This window comes from Pongo pygmaeus, chromosome 17 (assembly GCF_028885625.2).
Source record: "Pongo pygmaeus isolate AG05252 chromosome 17, NHGRI_mPonPyg2-v2.0_pri, whole genome shotgun sequence".
Taxonomy (NCBI): Eukaryota; Metazoa; Chordata; class Mammalia; order Primates; family Hominidae; genus Pongo; species Pongo pygmaeus.
The window spans coordinates 28,399,061-28,423,252 of NC_072390.2; the positions used below are offsets into that span (position 1 = coordinate 28,399,061).

Below are 24,192 nucleotides of genomic sequence, written 5' to 3' on the forward strand. Positions count from 1 at the left end.
GAATATTACATATGGCTATTTGAGTAACCTTTTGAGAAATAGGCTTTTACAAAAGATTTTCTGGTTTTATTATCCCAGGAAGAATTGAAAAAAAGAAAAAACAGCACTATGTATTTCTGTAAAGGAGGCACAAAACTAAATACATTGTAGTAGAAAAAAATAGACGTGTAGTGTTAAAGACTCTAGAAGGAAGGTAAGTGAAAGTTTCTAGAGCCCTCCCACAGCCCTCTGCACTTCTGAACACAGTGAACACGACTAGTTAAGGTCCACTGTACTTGGAAATATGTTTGAATGTACTTAATAGACATATAATAGATAACCTGTACATAGCAAACCCTCAAAAATGTTTACTGAAATAAGTGAACAGACTTTGAGAAGAAAGAGTGGCTAGGTCCATTTCCCATTTTGGTAAGTGAATGCATGACAATCAGCAAATTCAATCGCTGGTTCAGTGAAGATTCTTGTCCTTCTTCAGCCTTTTCTGCTGTCCAGTCTACCAAATTAGTTATTAATAATGTTCATATCCATGATTTTAGATGTTTTATTCATTTAGTCAATGAGCATTATATTAACACATCAGTAAGTTTGTAGAAAGTTGGCAAGGGTGACCCTAGTTGCAGCAGCAAGATTAAGAATCCAGGAATATCCTTCGAATGGCCAGATACTGTAGATACTTTTACAATCAATTGGACTAGAACTCTGTAATATTTGACTCAGCTGATAGGCCCTCCTTCTTGAAACTGGTGCAGTGGCTTGGAGTATTTATTTTGCTAAAAATTTCTTACAGAACTTTATAAAACACAGATGTTTGGGCCCTAATCACACAGAAATTTCAATTCAGAAGATTTGGGGAGAGGCCCAAATATATGTATTTTTATTAGCACCCCACCTCCATGACCACTATGTAATGCTAGTGCCACTTATTTGTTAGTCAGACTTTGAGAAACACAGATCTGTCTCCTAGCAGAATGAACACTCTCTCCTGATTCTCTAAAACTCTCTGAATAGTGCTCCTCTGTCTACTTTCTGAATGCTCTTTATCTACCAATCTTTATCTACTGGCACCTCACAAAGTTCCACCTCTAGCACACAGCTCTTCATACTCTATACAACACCCTCTCCCCAAAGCTTTTCCTACCTTAGAGTTTAGCTTTAACCTATATGATGATACATTTCCAGTCCTTAATCCCATCCTTAACTACTCCCTCAGACTCACATCTAACAACCCACTGGGCTGGGCCCATGCCTATAATCCCAATACAGGGATTGGGATTATTGGAAGGTCAAGGGGGGCTGATTGCTTGAATCCCAGAGTTTGAGACCAGCCTGGGCAACATGGTGAAACCCTGTGTCTACAAAAGGAAAAAGAAAAGCCCACTGAACATCTCTATCTGGATGTTGCAATGAAACTGCTCAAGACAATGGGATGTAGTTATTCAACCATACATCCTACAGACTGATGACTGGGTGCCTTTGTTCATGCTTTCCCTGGGCTTGGAATCTTTCCTTCCACTGCTATCTGACTTAATTTAAGATTCATTTTAGGTGCCCTCTCCTGAAGGCAAGAACTTCTCAAACCCATCCTTCATTCCTTTATACATGGGCTGATGAAATTCTGAGCATACTTCTATCAATACACTTATTGGTATCTCATAAAAAATATAAAAATAATTTGTAGGTACATGCTTTGGAATTCATACAGAGATAAAGGCAGAAACTTATATTGAACTTTCTCAACAATCAGCTGAAATTTTGGCTTGATAGCAAAAAGGAAAAAACTAAATTTCTCCAAAGTATCCACTAATTTAGAGGTGAAGGTGAATTAGGAAACACAAGCAAAGAGAAGACTAAAAATTTATTTCTGAAGAAATTTACTGACTATAATATAGTGACAATAATTAGTTTAACAACTATTTATCGAGTACCTAAAAATACTAGGTACAAGATTCAAGATGCCAGACACCATTCTAGGTACTGCAAATCTAGCAATGAACAAAAAGGCCTAGCCCTCTGATATGGTTCGGCTCTGTGTCCCCACTCAAATCTCATGTTGAATTGTAATCCCCAATGTTGGAGGTGCGGCCTGGTGAGAGGTGATTGGATCATGGGGGTGGTTTCTAATGGTTTAGCACCTCTAATAGTTTAGTCTCCCTAGTGCTGTTTCATGATAGAGTTCTCATAAGATCTGGTTGTTTTAAAAGTATGTAGCACCTCCCCCTTTGCTTGCTTGTTTTCTCTTTCTCTCTTTCCTGCTGGCCATGTAAATATGTGCCTGCTTCCCCTTCACCTTCTGCCATGATTGTAAGTTTCATGAGGCCTCCCCAGAAGCAGAAGCCTGTACAGCCCACAGAACCGTGGGCTGGTTAAACTTCTTTCCTTTATAAATTACCCAGTCTCAGGTATGTCTTTACAGCAATGTGAGAATGAACTAATATACCCTCATTATGGTTTCATTCTAGTAAGGGCAAATGGAGCCAAAACAAATACTTTATATGGTCATTTGTGCAGGTACATAGGTTAAAAATATATAAAGTGAATTTCCATTTCCAACTATGACAGCAATGGGGATCAAAATTACTCTCCCACTGTAAACAACTAGAAACTGGACAAATAGAGGAAGCAGCCATTTTAAGATTTGACAAGAGGCAAAACAGGACTATGATGCCAGGGAGAAAGAAAACAAATTAAGTTAGCCTTCTAATCAATGTGGCTTTCTACTTAGAGGAATTTCCAAAATAGAGCACATGGAAGGAGTTCCTGCACAGAGCCCAGTAGTCTCACTGAGGTGAAGAAGCAGAGATCAAAGCTCAGGAAGGCGAGTCGGCTAGAATCTTCTGGTCAGAGCACCAGAAAAATACAATCAATGAAGAGATACTGCTTTAGGAATTGGCATGGGGGTCCCCTTGACTCTGGCTGAATGCCCATCAGGGCTGCATGAGTTGAACCTTCTCAGGATCAGGCAAAAATTAACTTCTACACAAAGAACCAGGGAGCTATAATCCGAAAGTTCCCACTGCTCATACAGAGCTAGGAAAATGTATGTACAATGGTGTGTATACTAAAAATATATATACCAAGTGGACTTATGCTTTAAACTATGACAGAGTAACAGACTTCACACCTGCCAGAGTAAAGAGACATGGTCAAATACACAAGATATACAATGGAAACCTTAGAAGTCTCATGCCTTACTAAGAAGGCTAAATTTGCTCTAGCTAGAGGCTGCTCTAGAATGTAACCCCTGAAAAAATATCCACAAGAAACTGAACTAGCTGCCAAAATACAGCTGTACACTCTTTAAGGAAATACAACAAAATCTAGGACTCGCCCACTTGAAATTGACAACTTCCAAAATCCAATGAAAATTACTTAATAAATGAAAAAGAAAGAAAAAGGAACAAATAATGAGAAGAAAAATCTCAATAGAAAGACACAGAGATGATGGAGTTAGCAGAAAAAATGTTAAAACAGCTATAATAAAAATACTCAAAACCTTTAAAGCTTTAAAATACAACATGAATATAATAAGGGAAAAGAAGACATAAATGATGAAATTTCTATACATAAAAAATACAATATGTGAAATAATACCTCCAATGAGTAGAATTAACAATACATTAGATACTGGTGAAAAAAACACTGGTGAATAAACAGAAACACACAGAGAAAAAAGAGTGAAAAAATAAATAAACAGAGCCCCTGTGACCAAATAGGAGGATGTCAGATGGCCTCATAAATGTGTCAGCTTCCAGCCAAGATGGAGTAACAGGAACCAGACTCACTTCCCACTTGAAATGAAAAACACACACACACACATACACAAAATATATGAAACGATTCTCAAGTTATTCAATGTCAGGAAGCTGAAAACAGTGATCCTGGAGGAACAGGGAATAAACAAGTTGAGCCCCACAATAGCCCCAGTTTATTGCTTAGGGAGAGCTTCCAGGCCATGGGGCAGAAGCAGGGAACCCAGCTGGGCCTGATGGTCTGAGTTTAGGAAATGGAGCTGGGAATCAAGGAAGCCCTGGAGCTCACAGAACAGGATACTGGTGAAGAGAGATCTCCAAAGACAAAGAACTCTGGAGCTCCTCAGAGGAGCCCCGTCAAGCCTTCAGCTGAATAGAATCAGCAAATTCATATATGGAAACTACCCTCAGTCAGGAAAAATCACTGGAAGAATCAGATAACAGGATCCCAGTAATCACCGAGGGTCAGGAATAGTTTGTGTTCTCAGCAGCTTAAGTGGAAAAGTTCATAATTTATAAGACCTTGAATAGAGTATTCAGAAGAGTTTTGCCTCTAGAGTGGGGAAAAGCTTTTCCTTAGACTAAATGCTCTGGTCTTACCTGACAAATCTTAAAAGTAAGATATGAAAGGATCAAATAGTTTTCAAGTGCCAGAACAAAGCTCAAAAATATTTATAGAACTATAAAAGTATCCAGCCCCTAATAAAACAAAAATCCACACTGCAAATTCCAATAAAAATGACGAGGCTTGCAAATAAGCAACAGAATATGACTCATAATGAGGAGAAAATTCAATCACTACAAATGAACCTTGTAATGACAGGTGACAGAATTAGTAGACAAGGACATGAAAACAGTTATTACAACTTTATTCTGCATGTTTAAGAAGCCAGAGAAAATACTGACATCTTAAGAAAACACAAAGAACATTTTCTAAACACCCTAACAGAATGATGAAAACACAAAAACCACAGATTCAAAGGATAAGAAATATGAAGAAAACAACACCATGGTGCATCGTAATCAACTTATTAGCAATTGAGTTAGCAATTGAATTAGCAATAAAGGAAAGATCTTAAAATCAATCAGAGGAAAACAAACAAAAAAGCCTGTATGTACAGAAGAATAAAGAAAAGGACGCCAGTAGATGTTTTTGTCAGAAACAATACAATCTGAAAGATAGCATAACAACATCTTTTAAGTACTTGAAGAAAAACTATCAACCCAATGAAAATATCCTTTGAAAGTAAAAGAGAAATAAGGTTTTTTCAGACATAAAAATGATGAAAGATTCAGCAGCAGCAGATCTTCCCTATAAGAAATGTTAAAGGAAATCCTTCAAGCAGAAGGAAAATGATACCAAATGGAAATATGAATCTACAATGAGAATGAAGAGCATAAGGAACAATAACTTCAAGGTTAAATATAAAATTATTTTCCGATTACTTAAATGTCCTTAAAATTGATTGTTTAAAACAAAAATAATAAAAATGCATGACAATAGCAGAAAGGCCTGCAAGGGAGAGGAGATACAGAAGTGGACTGTTATAAAATTTTTGTCATATATATATATATGACAAATAAAAATATAGTCATATTTGACTATATGACTATTCTCTTTGCATATATATTTCAATCTTTTTTTCTATTTTATTTTGGAAAGTTTCTACTGCTTTTGCCTACAAATTCACTAATCTTTTTCTTGTGCTATGTCTACTAAGCTTTTTCTTAGACTAAATGCTCTGGTCTTACCTGACAAATCTTAAAAGTAAGATATGAAAGTTTCTTTTTAACCTCAGACAATTTACTTCAAGGTAAACTGATAAAGATTATAATACATAGCTTAAAGGAATCACTAAAATAACACAACAAAGAGATGTTAAGCAAATAATACTCAATTAAACCAAAAGAAGCCAAAAAAAGAAGAAAAAGAAGAATGAAAAAAGGAAAAACAGTCGAGCACGGTGGCTCACGCCTGTAATCCCAGCACTTTGGGAGGCTGAGGCGGGCGGATTGCCTGAGCTCAGGAGTTCGACACCAGTCTGGGCAACATGGTGAAACTCCGCCTCAACTAAAAAAAAAAAAAAAAAAAAACTAGCCGAGCATGGCAGCATGCGCCTGTAGTCCCAGCTACTTGGAAGGCTGAGACAGGAGAATTGCTTGAACCCGGGAGGCGGAAGTTGCAGTGAGTCAAGATCTTGCCACTGCACTCCAGCCTGGTGACAGAGTGAGATTCTGTCTCCAAAAAATTAAAAAAAAAGGAAAATTATAAGGCAAATAAAAATAATATTTAAATGCAACCACATCAATAATCACATTAAAGTATAAATGGTCTAAACCTCTCAATTAAAAAGAAAAGGTGGCCAGGCGTGGTGGCTCATGCCAGTAATCCCAGCACTTAGGAGGCTGAGGTGGGCGGATCACCTGAGGTCAGGAGTTCGAGACCAGCCTGGCCAACATGGTGAAACTGCGTCTCTACTAAAAATACAAAAATTAGTCAGGCGTGGTGGCAGACACCTGTAATCTCAGCTACTCAGGAGGCTGAGAAAGGAGAATCGCTTGAACCTCGGAGGCAGAAGTTGCAGTGAGCTGAGATCTTGCCACTGCACTCCAGCCTGGGCAACAAGAGTGAAATTCCGTTTCAAAAAAAAAGAAAAAAGGCAAAGGTTATCAGACCAGATTAAAAAGCAATACGGAACAGTATGCTGGATATAAATAGCTTAAAATTAAAGGTAAAAAAACCATGCCATGCTAAAACAAATCAAATGAAAGTTGTAGTGGCTATGTTAATAGAGGAAAAATTTTATTATAGAGCAAAAAGATGTCTGTAGATTAAGCAAATCATTTTATAATAATCAATATGATCAATGAAGACGAAATAACAATCTTCAAATTTTACATACTAACAAGAGCTTCAAAACAAATACAGCAAAAACTCAGAGAACAGCCAGGAAAAATAGACAAAAACCAAAATTACAGTAAAAGATTTCAAAACCCCTCTTTCAGCTGGGCATGGTGGCATGTGCCTGATGTACCTGCAGTTCTGGCTATTCAGGAGACTGAGGCAGGAAGACAGTGTTAGCCCAGAGGTTCAAGGCCAGCCTGGGCAACATAGGAAGGCCATGTCTCTAAAAATATAAATAAATAAATAACTTTTCCTAAAAAATCCTCTTTCAATAATCTATAGAACAGGTAGATACTAAATAAGTAAGTATATAAAAGACAACTTATTTGACATTTATAAAACATTTCACCCATTAATAGCAGAATACACATTCTTTTCAAGTACACATAGAACATTTACCAATATAGATACTGTTTAGTCTATACAAAAAGTGTCAATAAATTTAAAAGGATCCAAATCATAGAAATATGTTCTTTGACTACAATCAAATTAAATTACAAATCTATAATGGAAAGACATCTGGAAAATCCTGGACTATTTTGAAACCAAATAACATACTTCTAATTACCCAATGGGTCAAAAGAGAAATAAAAATGAAACCAGAAAGTGTAAAAGTATTAAAAATGTACCATAACAAAATTTTTGGGACATTGCTAAAGCAGTGGTTGGAGGGAAATTTGTAACATTAAACACCTATAATGTCCAAGCAATGACTTCAGCTTTGATCTTAAAAGAGACAAATAGCAAACTAAATCCAAAATAAGCAGAAAAAATAGGAAATAACAAGTACCAGAACCAAAAAACAATGAAGCAGAAAACAGAAAAAAAAAAAGAATAAATCAATGAAACCAAATGCTTGTTTTTAGAAAAGATCAATACAATTAATAAACCTTTATCCAGATGGATCAGGAAAAAGAGAAGACACAAATTAGCAATGTCAGCAATGAGAGAGGTGATATCACTACAAATTTTACTGATATTAAATGAAAAATACTGGAATATTACAAATAACTTTATGCCAACAAGCTCACCAACTTAGTGTAAAAGATAAATTCCTTGTAAAACACAATCTACCAAAGCTCACTCGAGAAGAAATAGATAACCTGAATAGCCCTTTATCTATTAAAGAAATTGAACTTGTAATTTAAAACCTTTCTACCAAGAGGCTGGGTGCAGTGGCTCACACCTGTAATCCCAGCACTTTGGGAGGCCGAGGTGGGTGGGTCACAAGGTCAGGAAATCAAGATCATCCTGACTAATACGGTGAAACCCCGTCTCTACTAAAAATACAAAAAAATTAGCCAGGCGTGGTGGGAGGTGCCTGTAGTCCCAGCTACTCGGGAGGCTGAGGCAGGAGAATGGCGTGAACCCAGGAGGTGGAGCTTGTGGTGAGCCAAGATCACGCCACTGTACTCCAGCCTGGGCGACAAAGTGAGACTCTGTCTCAAAAAAATAAATAAATAAAAATAAAATTAAAAAATAAAAATAAAAACTTTTCTATCAAGAAAACTCCAGGTCCAGATGGCTTCATCAGAGAATTTCTACAAACATTTAAGGAAAAGATAATTTATTATTTTTCTTCTTAAAAAAAAGTTCTTCAAAAACTCTTTCAGAAAATTGAAGAGGAGGGAACACTCACTAACTCATTCTATGAGACCAGCATTACCCAAATACCAAAACAAGACAGACATAACATGAAAAGGAAGCCATCAGCTAATGTCCTCTATATACACAGGCAGAAGTATTACTAACAAAATTTTAGCAAATCAATCTACTCTATATAAAAAACATAATGCATCATAACCAAATGGGGTTCATCCTGGGACTACAAGGATGATTTAACGTTTGAAAAATAATCAGTGGAACTCATCAGATTAACAGATGAAAAAATAAAAACCACATGATCATCGCAATATATGGGAAAAAAGTACTTGACAAAATCCAGCATCCTTTCCTGTAAAAAAATTCTTAGCAAATTAGGAATAGAAGGGTACTATCTCAACCTGTAAAGGGAATCTAGGAAAAACAGTAATATCATATTTAATGATGAAAGACTAAATGTTTTCTTCCTAAAGTCAAAGATAAGACCTGGATGATTGTTCTCACCACTTCTATTCAACATTGTACTAAAAGTTCTAACCAACGCAATCAGCTAAGAAAAAGATAGAAAAGGTATCCAGATTGGAAAGAAAGAAATAAACTAGCTATATGTAGATATCATAAAAAATTCATATTTAGAAAATCTTATAGAATACATTAAAAGCAACTAAAATTAATACATGAATTTAGCAAAGTTATGATACATGAGTAATATAGAAAGCAATAATTGTATTTCTATATATTAACAGTGAGCAATCAGAAAACTTTAAAAACAATGCCATTTACAATTGCATAAAATATTCTAACAAAAGATGTGCAAGATCTGTACACTGAACACTGCAAACATTGCTGAGAAATTAAAGAACACCTAAATTAATGAAGAGATATAACTTGTTCAAAGATTGGAAGATTTAGTATTTTAAGATGTTATGTGAATTAGTACAGCCACTATGAAAAAGTGTATAGAAGTTCCTCAAAAAACAAAAAATAGGCTGGGCATAGTGGCTAAAGCCTGTAATTCTAGCACTTTGGGAGGCCAAGGTGGGCAAGATCACTTGAGGTCAGGAGTTCAAAACCAACCTGGCCAACGTGGTGAAACCCCATCTCTATTAAAAATACAAAAATTAGACAGATGTGGTGGCAGGCACCTGTAATCCCAGCTACTCAGAAGGCTGAAGCAGGAAAATTAATTGAATCCAGGAGGCAGAGGTTGCAGTGCACTGCAATCCAGCCTGGGCGACAGAGTGAGACTCCATCTCAAAAAAAAAAGAACTACCATATGATCCATATGATCCAGCAATTCCACTACTGCACTACTGCACATATATAAAAGGAAATCAACATATCAAAGAGATATTTGCACTCTCATGTTTATTGTAATACTTTCGTGTTTATTGTAGCACAATAGCCAAAATATGGAAATCAAGCTAAATGCTCATCAATGGATTGATAAATGGATAAAGAAAATGTGGTATACCTACACAATGGAATATTACTCAGCCATTAAAAAGAAAGAAAGCTGGTCATTTGCAGCAACATGGATGGAACTGGACGTCATTATGTTAAATGAAATAAGCCAAGTACAGAAAGACAAATATCTCATGTTTTCACTCACTTGTGGGAACTAAAACCATGAATCTCGTTAAGATAAAGGGTAGACTGGTAGTTACCAGAGGCTGAAAAGGGTAGAGGATGAAGAGAGGTTAATTAATGGGTACAAATTTACAGTTAGATAGAGGAAATAAGATCTAGTGTTTGATAGATCAGTAAGGTGACCAGTGGCCTATTTATAATAATTTATCATACATCTCAATATAGCTAAGAAGGGAATAGTTTGAATGTTTCTGGAATAAAGAAAAGACAAATATTTAAGGTTATGGATATCTCAATTAGACTGACTTGATCTTTACAAATTATATCAATGTATTAAATTATCTTAGGTACTCCCAAAATATGTACATTATACAGCAAATTTTAAAAGTCACATTAAAAAAAAGATGTCAATTCTCCCCAAGTTGATCAATATATTCAACGATTCAAATGAAATCCCAACCAAAATCCTAGCAGGCTTTCTTCATATAAATTGATGAGCTTTCTAAAGCTCATATGAAAATGCAAAGAACCTGAAATAGCCAAAACTACTGTGAAAAAGAAGAAAGTCAGCACACTTATATTATGTGTCTCAAGACTTGTTATAAAATTATAGTAAGAAAGCAATGTGGTACTGCCATCAAATAGGCTCAGATTAGAACAGAATAGAGCCCAAAAATACACTAACACATATGTTGTTAATTAATTTTCAACAAAGGTGCAAAGGCAGCTAACTAGGGAAAAGATCATCTTTTCAATAAATAGTACTGGAACAACTAGAAATTCACATGCAAAAAAAATTTAAAGGCCTTCCATCCATACCTCATACCACACACCATATACAAAAATGAACTCAAAATGGATCATAGACCTAAACGTAAAATCTAAAACCTTTTAAAACTTCTAGAGGAAAACGCAAAAGAAAATAAAAATCTTTGTGACCTTGGCTTAGGCATATTTGAAAGATAGGACACAAAAATCAGGATCCATGACTTAACAATTCTTCTGCTCTTCAAAAGACATTGACAAAAGAATGAAAACATAAGCCACATACTTCAAGAAAATAATGGCAAATCATATATCTGATAAAGTACTTATAACCAGAATACATAAAGAACTTTCAAAATTCAGTAATAATCAAACCACTGTATTTTTTAAAATTATACTTTAAGTTCTGGGATGCATGTGCAGAACATGCAGGTTTGTTACATAGGTGTACATGTGCCATGGTGGTTTGCTGCACCAATCAACCCCTCATCTACATTAGATATTTCTCCTAATGCTATTCCTCCCCTAGTCCCCCATCCCCTGACAGGTCCCAGTGTGTGATGTTCCCCTCCCTGTGTCCATGTGTTCTCATTGTTCGACTCCCACTTGTGAGTGAGAACATGTGGTGTTTGGTTTTCTGTTCTTGTGTTAGTGTGCTGAGAATGATGGTTTCCAGCTTCATCCATGTCCCTGCAAAGAACATGAACTCATCCTTTTTTATGGCTGCATAGTATTCCATGGTGTATATGTGCCACATTTTCTTTATCTAGTCTATCACTGATGTGCATTTGGGTTGGTTCCAAGTCTTTGCTTTTGTGAACAGTGCTGCAATAAATATATGTGTGCATGTGTCTTTATAGTAGAATGATTTATAATCCTTTGGGAATATACCCAGTAATGGGATTGCTGGGTCAAATGGTATTTCTGGTTCTAGATCCTTGAGGAATTGCCACACTGTCTTCCACAATAGTTGAACTAATTTACACTCCCACCAACAGTGTAAAAGTGTTCCTATTTCTCCACATCCTCTCCACCACTGGTTGTTTCCTGACTTTTTAATGATCGCCATTCTAACTGGCATAAGATTGTATCTCATTGTGATTTTGGTTTGCATTTTTCTAATGACTAGTGATGATGAGCTTTTTTTCATGCTTGTTGGCCACATAAATGTCTTCTTTTGAGAAGTGTCTGTTCATATCTTTCAGCCATTTTTTGATGGGGTTGTTTTTTTTCTTGTAAATTTCCTTAGTTTCTTTGTAGATTCTGGATATTAGCCCTTTGTCAGATGGATAGATTGCGAAAATTTTCTCCCATTCTGTAGGGTGCCTGTTCACTCTGATGATAGTTTCTTTTACTGTGCATTAGCTCTTTAGTTTAATTAGATCCCAATGGTCAATTCTGGCTTTTGTTGCCATTGCTTTTAGTGTTTTAGTCATGAAGTCTTTGCCCATGCCTATGTCCTGAATGACATTGCCTAGGTTTTCTTCCAGGGTTTTTATGGTTTTAGGTCTTACATTTAAGTCTTTAATCCATCTTGAGTTAAGATGTGGTCCAGTTTCAGTTTTCTGCATATGGCTGGCCAGTTTTCTGCAAATGGCTGGCCAGTTTTCCCAACACTATTTATTAAATAGGGAATACTTTCCTCATTGCTTGTTTTTGTCAGGTTTGTCAAAGATCAGATGGTTGTAGATGTGCGGCGTTATTTCTGAGGCCTCTGTTCTGTTCCTTTGCTCTATATATCTGTTTTGGTACCGGAACCATGCTGTTTTGGTTACTGTAGCCTTATAGTATAGTTTGAAGTCAGGTAGCATGATGCCTCCAGCTTTGTTCTTTTTGCTTAGGATTGTCTTGGCTATATGGGCTCTTTTTTGGTTTCATATGAAATTTAAAGTAGTTTTTTCTGATTCTGTGAAGAAAGTCAATGGTAGCTTGATGAAGATAGCATTGAATCTACAAATTACTTTGGGCAGTATGGCCATTTTCACATTACTGATTCTTCCTATCCATGAGCATGGAATGTTTTTCCATTTTTTTGTGTCTGCTCTTATTTCCTTGAGCAGAAACCATTGTATTTCTTAATGTGCTAAAGATTTGAACAGACAAGTCACCAAAGAAGTAAACACATTGTTGAGGGAAAAATGAGGCATTGTTATAAACCAAGAACTGAAGTCGGTAATACTTCCTCTAGGATATCATCCCTGATCCTACCAGATGAAAAGGATCTGCCAACACATACCACTTATCCTCTTGTAGTTCACTGGCTGGAAGACATGATTCATCTCAATTATTCAATTTTAAACTACTTGGAATTAGAAACGACGTTACATTAATTCTGATATCCCTCAGTCTGTCACAGGGTCTAGCGTGATGCATGCTTCACATGAGTAAATATTAAATGCATAAACACAGAAGAATTGTAAGTATATATGGAAATGCTTTTATTTTTTATTTAAATCACTTTGGTGGTACGAGTGGTTTTTGGTTACATGGTTGAATTCTATAATGGTGAATTCTGAGATTTTAATGCACTAGTCAACTGAGCAGTGTGCACTGTACCCAATATGTAGTCTTTTATTCCTCACTCTCCCTCTGAGTCCCCAAAGTCCATTATATCACTGTGTATGTCTTTGCATCCTTGTTGCTTAGCTCCCAGTGAGAACATACAGTATTTGGTTTTCCATTCCTGAGTTACTTCACCTAGAATAATGAGCTTTTTAAAGTGAATGCCATATATTGAAGAAACGTATTTCAGAAAGTTATTGTATAGGTTTAATAACTTACAGGCTGGGCGTGGTGGCTCACACCTGTAATTCCGGCACTTTGGGAGGCCGAGGTGAGGTCAGGAGTTCGAGACCAGCCTGGCCAACATGGGAAAACCCCATCTCTACTAAAAATACAAAAATTAGCCAGGCATGGTGGCAGGTGCTTGTAATCCCAGCTACTCGGGAGGCTGAGGCAGGAGAATTGCTTGAACCCGGGAGACGGAAGTTGCAGTGAGCAGAGATCGCACCATTGCACTGCAGACTAGGTGACGAGCGAAACTCCATCTCAAAACACACACACATCCCCCATAATTTATAATTAGTTTCCTTCTCTGATTATATGTAGATGGAAGGCTTTTATTTGCATATGAATCTCCAATTGTTCCACACTATTTAATGAAAAGAGTTTTTTCGTTTTCATTTCCTATTTTTATCATTAGTGTTCTAAAAAACTGAATTTTATTAAAATAAATCTTTTCAAATTTATGCTTTTCCTTTAAACTTAATGTTTTTAAAAATGTGTTTAAAAAATTGTGTTTCGGCTGGGCACAGTGGCTCATGCCTGTAATCCCAGCATTTTGGGAAGTCGAGGCAGGCGGATCACAAGGTGAGGAGATCGAGACCAGCCTGACCAACATGGTGAAACCCTGTCTCTACTAAAAATACAAAAATTAGCCAGGCGTGGTGGCGCATGACTGTAACCACAGCTATTCAAGAGGCTGAGGCAGGAGAATCACCTGAACCCGGGGGGCGGAGGTTGCAGTGAGGCAAGATCGCGTCGTCGCAATCCAGCCTGGGTGACAGTGAGACTCCGACTTAAAAAAAAAAAAATAGTGTTCCTAAAAACGTCATCTAAAGTTAATCGCTGTTCTCTTGTTCCCCTTCTCATAGGCCTCCAAATTGTAGAAACCTGTTTCAAGCAGTGCCAGTTCCAAAAAGATAACAAAGCTCTGCTATTATAGAAGACAAAAGGAAACAGAAGACCGGGAAGAGGGAGGTGGGGGAGAAAAATCACATACAGTTTCATGAAGATCCAGAGGCCTTAAGTTGTAAGTACTGTCCAAGAGACAACTGCCAGGACAATTCTAGCCTCAGACAATGTTCTGAAGCGAAGACAGATGTTCAGACTACACGGCCTCCAGAAGGCGGAAATCCTTGAGTTGGCAGCCATCTTGTCTTTTCCAGTCTCCAACTGACAGAGAAAATACTCCAAAACCAACAAAGTGATCCTGTATTTTTCCATTTCTGAAGTCTTGCTTCAGGTGGGGAGTTACTGATTAAAAACAACAACAACAACAAAAACAAAAAACGCACCTCTTCACAAATCAGGGCAGATTTTCTAAGTGGATACACCTGACTCCAGAAAGTTAACGTTATATAACACCTGGATGACAAGAACAGGAAGGAAACAAATAGAGCCCCAAAGTCTATTGACTTACAATAAATATTTATTGGTCATATACATATAAATTTCTCCCTCTGGTGAGTTGTGAAGTTTGTCTAGACTAACCTAATTTCATTGCCATCGCGTTTACAGACCCCTCCACCTACCAGACACCTGGCTAACGTTTGCTTCTAATTTTCCATTTGTTATTTCTTAATTTAAGAATCATTTAAAATTTTTCAATTATTTTTGAATAAAATATAAAACCACAGAAGTGTGTGTGTGTGTGTGTGTGTGTGTGTGTGTGTGTACACACAAAAAGGAGAAAGAAAAACAAGTAGTTCATTTTCGACTAATAGGGAACCTTGCTCCTTTAAATCACCAAGGGTTTTATGGGAATTTGCCAAATAGGTTCACTTGCCAATCTCATTATTTATAAGGCCCATAGGATGTTGTAATAATGTATTTTTGGAAAATAACAACAAAGCTGAACTTACAATTCAGACAGGAAAAGAAAAGAGAGCGAGATTAACTTCAAAATGACTGCAGTTTATTGGTTACCCAATCTCGTAGCCTGCATGACAATGTATCCTTTCTGAAGAAAATGACCTACACATCAAATACAAAATATTGTATTCAATAAAATGGCTATTGTTACAGAATGAAGATGATGTTGGCATCTTTGAAGGTAGGGGCCAGGAAGCTTTTAGAAATGAATAATTTGATGTGTGGGAAGGAGGGGGAGTCTAGCAGGGGTGCTGGGGGAAGGCAGGTGAGGGAAGCTGAAGATTTGTAATGTAGAAATGCATGTTGAGAAGCTTAAGTGGTCTCAATATGCTCTGAAAAAAATGTATGCATGTATAGATGTGTATATATTTTTATAAATACATGAATGCGTGTGTGCATGCACTCTGTTACCATTTACTGACAACTTCTTTTCAGCGAGTGCTCACCGGTACAGAAATCAGGCTGGTTGTCTACCGCTAAGGCCTGTTTCTCTTGGTAGGTTCTTGGGCCTTCTTAAGAGTTATTAAATATTTGGAATATCACCCATGTATGTTGCTATACATTTTGTTAGGCACATTCATTCATCCATTGGCCAGACTTTGCTCAAAGGCAGGAGAAGCCTGTTGGCTTTAGATATGATGGTCTGGCTTTTGTCATATGCCGTAGTTTGATTTAGGTTCCAATGTTACACATGAAATGCAAGGATCGACCTGTTACCTGGCTGTATGTTTTAAAACTTCCCTTGGGATGTTAACAGGCCATATCCTAGTTAACGCAGGGACTTAGGGAAGCCCAGCCTCTAAATATCTGGTGACTCTTTCTGTGAATGGGAACTTGACCATTCACATAGGGGCTACACCCAGCTTGCCCAGTAAGAATGTCAAGTGTGACCTAGAGCAGGGATCAGTGAACTACAACCCATAGACAAGTCAAGTGTGACCTAGAGCAGGGATCAGTGAACTACAACCCATAGACTGCACTGCAGCCTGGCCAACAGAGCAAGACCCTGTACCAAACATAAAAAAAATTAAATTGATCATGTGATTTTAGAATTCAGAGTCTCAAGTTCTATTGAACAAACAAAAGGCAAGATCAGAAATAAATGGTTTAGACTCTAAAAGCAAATCTAAAAGAATTTATAAGAAAAACTGAAAACCACTGGGAATTTTTAAAATCACAAGTCAAGGGAGACAAGGCAGTGTCCCGTGAGGGATAGAGCAGTAATGCGCACTGTTACCTGCCAGCGGAGGCCCAAGTTCCTCCTGGTGAGGATGGGCAGTTCCAAGGTTCCTCTGCAATTCACAGGACTGTCTCCCCATTTTCCTGTTACATGCTCAAGATCCATGAGACCATTTTTAGAACGGACAACTTCTCTAGTGTTTTTGAAGTCAGGCAAAAACATAAATCAAAGCCACTACAATTTACTTATTGCATTATGAAGGAAAAAAAGAATATGAACTAGAACAAAATTTGGTAGTCTGTTATGAAACTTAATTTGTGGGGAGGATCAGAAGAGGTTGGGAAAGAAGAATTTATCACGGTTAGGGAGGTATGTGGTAGAAAACAGAACAAATGTGGCAGCTATTTTAAGCACATTTATCAATTTTCTGTGCATCTATTTTGCAACACCTTAAGTCTAGAACTGCACGCTGTACACTTTTTCTTAATGAGAAATATTGTTTATTTTTAACTGGAAAAAGAGTTTAATGGTGTTTGTTATCTAAATATTTTTATTTTTTTCTGACTGAAAATGAATAAAGCACTCATTTTATTAACATATAGAATTTACAAAGTATAACCTCTCTCTCCTCTTCATACCCATTGCATGAATGATCTAACAGAGCCTCTAGCAAGTAATCTCGGACACTTCCATATTGATAAATGAATCTGAGTAGAATATTTTCTATTTACATTGTAAATCATCTAGTATCCTTTTTGACTACACTTAGCCTTCACGGGTCCCTCTGAATGAATGACAAATCTAAATCAAGTCCTCAACATATTAGAAGCCAATATACATCTATTACTGATGAACACAGAGAGTAACCAACAATCTTTTAAATGTCACTGCCGAGAAACACTTTATAATTCGCATTATGACTTTACATATGTATGAAGGTGGAGGGAAAAGGGTGAACAGGGAAAGACATTCAAATAGTTTCCTGAAAACCAACTGTAATTCTTTAGTTCTCTTCCACTAGAGCATAACCTTAGAGCCCTACATTTAACTCTCTTCTTCCACCCTATCTCTGTCCACCTCAAAGCTGTCCATTCCCTTGGGCTGTAGGAAGACAGAATGCAGAAGAAGAAAAAATAAACAGGAAACAAAATAGAGGTATATATAAGAAGAGCATCCATGGCCTGAATCCTTAAAACAACCGGTCAGAGAATTATTAGAGGAGGAATGTTCCTCATCTGTCCTTATTTTGAGCATAAAAAGACCTTACCTATTGTTACATACCAAGGCCTTCTGTAGTCAATTATGGCCCATTGCAATGATGGACCTTACACTTGTACAGCATTTTAGGGTTCCATATTTATTGTGTCTCGTAAGTGTGATAATTATGAAGAAATATAAGCTGTAGATATCAAATCACTTGCCGCAGCCATGACTTAAAGTAAAATAGTCTTTTGGGAAGAAATGTGGAAAACTTTTGGACCCAATATGATCAGTATAAAAGCCACAACAAATCATGCAGAATAATAAGTTGTTTCTTTCAAGGTTTTCATTATGTTTTGCTTAATGTTTGAAATACTGTTTGAATGAGGCAAATGCGAGCATCATACTGGAAGTAGCTTTAGGGAACAGATTACGTTTGTAAGTGGGCTGGAAACTGGCTAGATGAGAACCACTGCTAAGGGGAACAGCAACATTCGTATGTCTAATGAGTTAACCTAAGAACCTATAGTTCTGAGGAAAAAAGGGATTGGAGCAATTTATGTAGACACAGTGGAACAACTGTATCAGCCGACAGGAGGGAGAACTACAGAGTTCCACAGAGGTCACGATTACTGCACCATTATGTTATTTTCCCCGATTTCTTGCTTAGCCAGAACTCTAAGAATGAAGGAGAGGCACTTGATGCTGTGAACCCTTGCTTCCCCCTTGCACTGTATCACTCCATAGGGAGTGTTCTGGAATGCTGTGGGAGCACATTCTGATTGTTGCAAGGACTACATTTAATTGGCAAGGCCAGGAATGCTAGGAGTCCTAAAATGCATGGACAGTCCTGCATAAGAAAGAACTGTCTTGTGTCATGTAGGACTTTCAAATCCCTGCTGGACACTCACCACAGGAGAAAAACCTGTTTATAACTATCAGAGCTTAATGCAGTTTTAGATATAGACATACAATGTATTTTTTTGCTCAGTTTTATTAAACATTTATTGAAAAAATTTATTGAACATAACTGATGAACACTAAACTGCACATGTATTAAATGTACAACCTGACGAGTTTTGACATTTGTATGCACACATGAAACCATCATGACAGTCGAGGACACATACACCTCCATCAGTTACAAAAGTCTTCTCACATCCATTTGTAATTCCATCCCTTCCTCTATGTCCATCTCCAGGTAACCATGATTTGTTTTCTGAATCGACAAATTAATTTGCACTTTAGGCCAGGCACAGTGGTTTACATCTGTAATCCCAGCACTTTGGGAGGCCAAGGCAGGTGGATCACCTGAAGTCAGGAGTTTGAGACCAGCCTGGCCAACATGCTGAAACCTTGTCTCTACTAAAAATACAAAAATTAGCCGGGCATGATGGTGGGTGCCTGTAATCTCAGCTACTCGGGAGGCTGAGGCAGGAGAATCCAGCCTGGGTGACAGAGTGAGACTCCGTCTCAAAAACAAAAAACAAAAAACCACAAATAAAAAACAAAAGAAAAAAATGGCACTTTATAGAATTCTAAATAAATGGAATCATACAAGAAGTACTCATAAAATATGTTTTTATACATGGAACTTTACAGCAATACAACCACAGTGTAATTTGAGGGAAAACTATACTTTGTTTTGTTCAAATACTTACCATTCTGGAAATTCAAGTCATCTGCAGCACCACAAGCAATACAGCTCTCCATTTGTAGCATGCATGGTAATTCTGCACATCAGACCAACCAAGTGACTCCTTCAATGTGTTCAGTCAGTTTTAGTCATGTCCCAATGTTTACATATTTAAATACTTATTATATAAAATATACTTTCCTTTTACTTCTTCCTTTATGTGATGGTTAATTCTGAGTGTCAGCTTAATTGGATTGAAGGATACAAATATTGATCCTGGGTGTGTCTGTGAGGGTGTTGTCAAAAGAGATTAATATTTGAGTCAGTGGGCTGGGGAAGGCAGATCCACCCTTAATCTGGTGGGCACAATCCAATCAGCTGCCAGTGAATATAAAGCAGGCAGAGGAACATGGAAAGGAGAGACTGGCCTAGCCTCCCAGCCTGCGTCTTTCTCCTTTGCTTGATTTTTCCTGCCCTCGAACATCGGACTCCAAGTTCTTCAGTGTTGAGACTTGGCCTGGCCCTCCTTGCTCCTCAAGCTTGCAGACAGCCTATTGTGCGACCTCGTAATAGTGTAAGTTAATACTTTATAAACTCCCCTTTATATATATATATATTCTATTAGTTCTGTTCCTCTAGAGAACCCTGACTAATACACTTTATATTATAGTTGGGGTATTATATTAATTTCTAAAATTTTGTGCACAAGTAGATTATATTATCTATAAATTTCATTATGGGATAACAAAAGGGGACAATGTGTCTGATAGTGCTGAGTAGTGGATCTACAGACCATTCATTCTTTCATTCCTTCTTTTCTGGAAAATCTCACACTCCAGGCTTCCGTGACAACACCATCTCCCGGTTTCCCTGATCACTCTTTCTTAGTCTATTTCCCTGGCTCCTCTTGTACCCAACCCTGAGAAGCGGCAGTGTTCCTCCGTTTCATCCTCTACCCCTCTGTTCTTATCAACTTCTCTCTCCCACGAATTTCTGTGACATTTACTAACAATTATTTGCCAAACTGCTCTCAAATCTAGGTAGGTAGACTCCCCACCCCTCTTGTTGATTCCAAAGCACATTCTCACTTGTCCACTCTGTTCTACTTGGATTTTCTCCCAGTGCAGTATATCAAAGGCAGCAAGTCTCAAACGGAACTCCTTATCTTTTCTGCAAAATCTGCTCTCCTTGTATCTTCTGTTTTTCTTGGTTGGTGATGATACCATTTACCGAGTCTGGCAAATTAGAAAACTGGAATATTTTGGACGAATTCATCATTTTTTATTCTCCTAGGGCAAGGGTTCGCCAAATCCAACAAAACTATCTTATATCCTGAATATGTCTAAACTCTAAAGCACAAGTTTTGTACTTTACTAAATATCAATATAGCAACATTAAAGTCTTAATGTTAGGTATGATTTAAATCATTAAGTGTACTTAAGGTATCTAGCCTATGAAAATAATTTTAGACAACTTTATGCCCAAAAATGTTATGTAAAAAGTTATTTATGAAAATTTGGAAACAACCATTAAAGAAACAATTTGAGGCAGGGCACGGTGGCCCATGCCTGCAATCCCAGCACTTTGGGAGGCCGAGGCAGGTGGATCACCTGAGGTCAGGAGTTCGAGACCAGCCTGCCCAATATGGTGAAACCCCGTCTCTCTTTGTGTTTTGCAAAAACACAAAAAATTAGCCGGGGTTGGTGGTGCGCACCTGTAGTCCCAGCTACTCGGGAGGCTAAGGCATAAGAATCACTTTAACCCGGGAGGAAAAGCTTGCAGTGAGCTGAGATCATGCCACTGTGCTTTAGCCTGGGCAACAGAGTGAGACTCCATCTCAAAAAACAACAACAACAACAAAAAGAAACAATTGATATTTTAATTTTGCATCTATACAAAAGTAGTTTTGAAGCCATCAAAAGTATACTGAGTGTCTTTATTATAAAAAGAAATGCTTTTCATAGTGTTAAATTAAAAATCGGGATATAAAATTTTCCTACATATGTAAAACATTCAGGGGAAAACGACCGAAATGAATTGTTAGTGGTGGTGATCTCTGGTGAAAGGAATATAGATTAGTTGTATCTTCCTTTATTTTGAGACGGAGTCTTGCTCTGTCGCCCAGGCTGGAGTGCAGCGGCGCCATCTTGGCTCACTGCAACCTCCGCCTCCCGTGTTCAAGCAATTCTTCTGCCTCAGCCTCCCGAGTAGTTGGGATTACAGGTGTGCACCACCATGCCTGGCTAATTATTTTATTTTTTTTAGTAGAGACCAGGTTTTGCTATGTTGGCCAGGCTGGTCTCGAACTCCTGACTTCAAGTGATTTGCCCACTTCGGGCTCCCAAAGTGCTGGGATTACAGACGTGAGCCACCGCACCTGGCCTGTCTTTTCAAAGTGTATATCTGTCGTGGAGGTAGTCTTCAGCTAGCTCCCTACCATGCAAAGGCTGAGGTGCCAACTCTATGCATGTCATAAAAAGGTCTCACACCCTCTCTCCCAAGTCTTGTTTCTTCAGCCTCATCCCCTGCAAATTCATCACCAACACACAGACCTTGCTACCTTCACTGGTACAAGTCATGAACTGCGGCATTTTTACAAGGTTGATTTCTTTGACAAAAATGTCCTTTTCTTCTGTACTGTCAGGCCAAGTAATACATTTATCCTTTAAGAGTCAATTCAAATGTCATTACTCCTTTGAAGCCTTTGCTGGTAGAGTTGGGAGACACTCACAAACACTGTTGTGGATACTCTGTTTCACACTTATCTCTTGATATAACACAGAGGTGGCCACAGGAATTATTCTTCCTGGGCAAGTACTGTATCTTAGTCATCTTTGTATCACTTGTCTCTGATACAGTCTGGCACACCATCCTGGCAATGCTATAAAGAAATGCCTGGCTGGGCCCGGTGGCTCACATCTGTAATCCCAGCATTTTGGGAGGCCAAGGCGGGTGGATCACGAGGTCAGGAGATCGAGACCATCCTGGCCAACATGGTGAGACCCTGTCTCTACTAAAAAAAATACAAAAAAATTAGCTGGGCATGGTGGCGGGTGCCTGTAGTCCCAGCTACTCGGGAGGCTGAGGCAGGAGAATGGCGTGAACCCAGGAGGTGGAGCTTGCAGTGAGCCAAGATCACGCCACGGCACTCCAGCCTGGGTGACAGAGCAAGACTCCATCTCAAAAAACAAACAAACAAAAACAAACAAACAAACAAAATGCCTGAGGCTGGGTAATTTATTACATAAAGAAAAGATGCTTAATTGCTTACAGTTACACAGGCTGTACAGGAAGCATGATGCTGGCATCTGCTCGGCTTCTGGGGAGTCCTCAGGAAACTTACAGTCATGGCAAAAGGCAAAGGGGGAGCTAGCACGTCACCTGGCCGGAGCAGGAGGAATGGGCTGAGGGAGGTGCTACACACTTTTGAACAACCAGATCTCATGAGAACTCACTCACTATACAGTAACAAGGGTGGGTGGTGCTAAACTGCTCATGAGAACTCCACCTCCACAATCCAATCACCTCCCACCAGGCCCCACCACCAGCACTGCAGATTACAATTCAACATGAGATTTGGGCAGGGACACAGATCCAGACCTTATCAACTACGGACACGCAGATGCCTCAAGGCCAGGAGAAACTGAAGCCAACCTGTATTTTCTGACTAGACAAAACGCAGAATGAACCAGAATACATGGAACAAAGCAGAACTACTCAAATTAGTTAGAGGAAATTACAGTTGGAGTAATCCTACTGTCAATCCAACTGTGATGGATAGGAATTAGATAATTTAAAAAGTTGGAATTAAACTTTTACATTAAGAAATCTCTTGTGCCTGTATATTTAAATACAGTTGTCTTTGAGAGTTGTGTCTAACACTTTTAATAGAGAATGATAACATTGGTTAAAACTGTGTTTTTGAAAAGTGAAACAAAAAACACCCATGGAGACACCTATGGAAAGCCAACCCACCAGATTAAAATTCAGAGTGCCATTGCCTTGCCTGCACATCGCAGCTTTGTAAAGTCTTAATGTCTGTGCCACAGGCATTATGCTATATTGTCTTAGATAAAAACAATCAGAATTTCAGGGGGTGGGGCCCAGATAGAACTAATTTTTTTAAGTTCCTTCCATTGTTGAAAACCACCAATCTACATGAAAGAAGTTTTCCCCAGTTACAGACTACATTCCTGGAAAAAAATAAGTATCTTAATAACCATTCTCATTGATGATCTCTACCTAAAACATGAAAGCAAATGATATATTATTAGTATAAAGGAAAATTAAATAGTAACAATGTAGCTTAAAGAACTTTCTTCACTCAAGAGACACTGATTCTTATTTTAGTTTTTTTTTTTCTTATCCTCAAAATACATTTACAAGGGCAACTTCAATCCTTTTTTTTTTTTTAAATGGAGTTTCACTCTTGTTGCCCAGGTTGGAGTGCAATGGCGCGATCTCAGCTCACTGCAACCTCCGCCTCCCAGGTTCAAGCAATTCTCCTGCCTCAGCCTTCCCAGTAGCTGGGATTACCGGTGTCCACCACCATGCCCGTCTAATTTTTGTGTTTTTAGTAGAGACGGGGTTTCACCATGTTGGCCAGGCTGGTCTCAAACTCCTGACCTCAGGTGATCCGTCCGCATCAGCCTCCCAAAAGTGCTGGGATTACAGGCATGAACCACCGCACCTGGCCCCAACTTCAATTGTGAATGAATGATCACATGAGAACATTTCAATATTTTTAGGCCAAAGGGAAAAGCCTAGAGAATAAAAAACTTTGCTGGTAAGAAACTGAGCTCTGAAAAAGAAAATTTGCTATTTTAGGGATTTTTCTCCCCACAGCAAATAGCTTTTATAATTATTAATATTTATATATCAATAGTCACAGCAAATAGCTTTAAAAGCTTTG

General features: G+C 38.0%; 1 protein-coding gene across 6 annotated transcripts in view; it reads right to left on the reverse strand.

Annotated features, from left to right (window-relative positions):
• ARHGAP28 (Rho GTPase activating protein 28) overlaps positions 1-24,192 on the reverse strand; it is a 194,424-nt gene that overhangs the window by 107,340 nt on the left and 62,892 nt on the right. The window lies entirely within an intron of this gene.